Raw genomic sequence first — 3,983 nt, 5'->3', positions numbered from 1 at the left:
GTGTAAGAGGAAGAAAGGATACAGAAGATTTAGGAGGGATGGTAGTTCTGGTAACCTCCTTTCATCGGGAATGGGTTTAAGAGGGAACATTACATATATATTTAGAAGAGTATAAATGTCTTCTAAATTTAGAAGAAATAAAATTGTAGGGGTATGATAAGTGGGGAGAGGACAAAGGAGGAATTAGGACAAGGGAGGGATTTTTAGAGCGGAGAATGAGGGAATAGGTAAAGGGTGTTTAGATTCATGGGAATGGGAGGATGGCAAGTAATAGGAGGGCAGGGTAGTTGGTGGAGGAGGGGGGTAGACAAGTAATAGGAGGGAGATATAGTGGGTAGAAGTAGAGGAGGCAGGAGGGATAGGAACCAAGAGATACACAAACATAAAAACAAAGATCAGGAGTAGAATATTTTGGGAAAGTGTATGTCTATATACACATGTATATATGTATAAATGTATGTATATATCTGTATGTGTATGTATATATTGAGAAACATACCTAAACTATATTGTAGCCTTCTGGGTGAGTAGGGGGAGGGGAAAAAGAACAAAGTTTAAAAGTGCACAGCCGAGAACAAAAGAAAACGCAAGGAATCAAAGAAAAGATGGACAATTCTCAACACAAGGTGTATTATTTATCATACAGGCTTTCTTGAAATGAAAATTTGTTGTTACGTATTTTGAATCCTCTCTTATGTTCTGCTATGCTCATGACATGCTTTTTTTTCTTTATTACTTTGTATTTAAGTTTCAATATTTAAGTTTATGATATGTTTTTTTTTCTTTTCTCTATTCTATATCTGTGTTCTGGTAAAACAAAAGAAATTTTAAAAAAGAAATGCTGTTAGAAAAATAACTTCTCTTTTAATCTGGATGCTGTTAGATTGTGAATTGAGCTGTTAAAAGAATGTGGTAAAAATGTTTGAAAACTGTTAAATATTTGATGGGGTATATTTTGCTTTAAAGTGGATGATAATAATAACTTAATGTTGAGAGAAAAGTAGCAAAGTCCTCCTTAAGTCGTCTTTATCTGTGAGGTCCCTTGGGGCTTTCTATTTGGGTGAGGACATAAGATTATACCACCATTGCTGGCAGCAGGTAGTAAAATTTAAAAGTACTAAGTTTGAGAAATTAGGACCACACCCAGTTAAAGTGGGAAAACTTAAAAGTTTGCTTGTAGTAAAAGGTGAGTTTCACCTGAAATTATTTGACCATCACTTATGATAATTACAAGATTGTATCTGTTAATAAGTAATATGTGTTGAAGTTACATCTTTGAGCCAATTTAGTAAGAATAAACCTTAGATTCAAAGATTTCAATCTTGCCTTAGGAGTGAATAGGTAATACAGATTGGAAAATTACAGTAGCCAGCAATTTTTTTGGGGGGTGTGTGTGTGTGTGTATGTGTGTGTGTGTGTGTGTGTGTGTGTGTGTGTGTGTGTGTGTGAATCAACTGTCAGGTATTTACTGTATGTGTAAAAACTCCAGAATGTGATTATTCTTAATTTATAAATGAAGGATAAATGAAATGTCCCTGTATTTGCTCATTGTTAACTGTTGTGGCTATATGAGAAAATAATGACAAACTTGCCCTAACCTTTGATTAGGAAATTTTGTTATTTGAGGGCAAATTTCTTGGGACTGTAATTTGATATTGTTCTGAGTTTGATTTCAAGTATGGTTGTCTGAAGTATCATTAAGCCAGTAGTTCACCATTCAAGCAGAATGCCATGTGCTGCCCAAAGGGAGTGCAACTTGAGGTGGATGTCTGTCCTGGAAAAGTAAGGTAATCCTCTTGACTCAAGTTCCCCATTGTGCTTTTTCCTTTCTGAACAGGAAAATTTCCTACCTGGTTAATTCTGAACCTGGCTATGATACCTTGTGAATAATGTGGAACTTTGCTACATGATTAGCTGTTAGATATAACTGTGCCTGGGAGCTAAGGGAGTTTTCCCCCTGTTATGATATATTAGGTCAATGTGTGCCTTTGAGGGGACGGTGTTAATATCATCATAACCATGTTCTTCCTTTTTCTTTCAAAGCACATTTCTATAATCAGGGCAAATGAATTGTAGAAGTTTCTGTTGTTACAATATCAAATTTTTTAATTAATAGATTAATACTAAAACATCTCTGAATTATTATAATAGGATGAAAGTATGAAAAATCTTACTATTTTCAATCTGAATTTGTAGTCAATTTCATGTCCTATCTTGGGTTTGCCATTTAATTGCTAATAGGTATATATTCATATATAAGATTGGGTCCTTGAAGTATCTCATTCTTTCAGGATGATATTAGGATAATATCTTCAAGGCAGTAAGGAATAAGACAAAGATGTAAAAGTTTTCTAATGACATGGAGTAGTAAAGTTTGTGAAAGCAAAAAAATCAGACTGTATTCTCTAAGAACTAGGACATACACACACATACAATGTGTGTGTGTGTGTGTGTGTGTGTGTGTGTGTGTGTGTGTGTGTGTGTGTGATAATTTTAAGAGACTGAAGGGCACATTTTCCAAGTCAGGTCCTTTGGGATTATTTTTTTTTTCCATCTGAAAATTGTTTTAATAGTTACAAAACATTTTTTCACAGATTCAGTATAAAATAGCAGTTGATTTCTCCATAATTATTAGAATTATTTATACTTGAGGTCTTGGCAAAGTGGGCCCGAAATCAACAAAAGGTCTTGGTCTGTTGGCTCGGAAATCATCCATCTAAGCATCCTGCCCTTCCTGTGTCTGTCTTGCTCAGCTCTTAGGATATGACTATCTCCTTCAGAAATATCCTTTCTTTATTCTTTCTTTGGAGCCTTGAAGCGAACTCTGAAACGTTCATTAAATACCTTCCAGCTTCAGTCATTTACTACTTCTTCAACATTCAGTTCTGACTGCATCCATTTGAACTTTGTCTGCTCTTTTCTAATTTGCTTTAATAATGTTAAATCATTCAAATCCTTCTCTCTCTGTTCTTGAAGGATCTTTACTCCTGCTGATGTCTGAGCTATGCAGTTTTTTATTACTTTCTCTCTGCTGGCATGAGCTTCCATCAACTGGAACTCAGCGATCTCCTCACAATTCACACTTCCAGTGGGCGCCAACATATTGGACCGGAATTATTTTTAATACTCTTCCTTCAGTCTGTTGATGGCAGTGTTCATATCAGGTTCAGGGTTTAGGTATAGATAGAAATGGTAAGTGGTATGTGAAAACTAAAATTCCCGAAATTTCAGATAAATGATGAATTCCTAATTTGATATTCTTTTTTTTATAGCTCTGTTGTTAATTGAATTAGATACATAGGGCTTGAGCTTGTTTTCACCACATAAACTAATTATTAGGAAATCAAATTTAGGAGTTTGTACTAAATTGTATTGAATCTTGTTACTGGCAGATTGTAGCAGAATTACGTAGCAATCTTTGCAACTGACTTGGAACTAGAGAAGCAAATCTACTAGGAGGAACTTCCCCTACGTAGCTGCCCTGAGAATGAGATCTATTCTAGTATGTCTAAGGGAAGAGGTTTCCAGGGACCAGACAGCTACCTGGGATTTCTGGGACTCAAGATGAAATGTGTTGATTAAATGGACATCAGCAGTGGGTTACCAGGCTACAAAGAGATTTAATGTTATTTAATACTGACAATCATTATTATATTACTTTGGACTTTTGTTTCATATTTTTGCTGAGTTTTTTTGCTTACCTTGGTCACATATCTCCCCTCTCAAATTAGTTCATGGTGCACCTACTAAGTAGTTTGATCTGTAGCTTTAGTTTATCTACAGAACCTATTTAACAAGGTTTGTTTCCTTAGAAGAGATATGAAATTTTGACAATATTTGTACTTTCCTTAGAAGACATACGAAATTATGACAGTACTTGTGCTTGTGCCTTTTACCCCACCCCTTTCATCTCCCGTAAGGTAGACTATCATTCCATCCAGAAATCCTTAATAGATAAAGTATTTAAATGAGTGATCCTGGGT

At 35.2% G+C, this 3,983-nt stretch overlaps 1 pseudogene; it reads right to left on the bottom strand.

Moving 5' to 3' along the window:
* Positions 1 to 2,756: 2,756 nt before the first annotated feature.
* LOC118852309 lies at positions 2,757 to 3,102 on the bottom strand (annotated as a pseudogene).
* Between the last annotated feature and the right edge of the window lie 881 nt (positions 3,103 to 3,983).

Source organism: Trichosurus vulpecula, chromosome 5, assembly GCF_011100635.1.
Source record: "Trichosurus vulpecula isolate mTriVul1 chromosome 5, mTriVul1.pri, whole genome shotgun sequence".
Classification (NCBI taxonomy): Eukaryota; Metazoa; Chordata; class Mammalia; order Diprotodontia; family Phalangeridae; genus Trichosurus; species Trichosurus vulpecula.
This window is presented reverse-complemented; position numbering and strand designations above follow the sequence as displayed.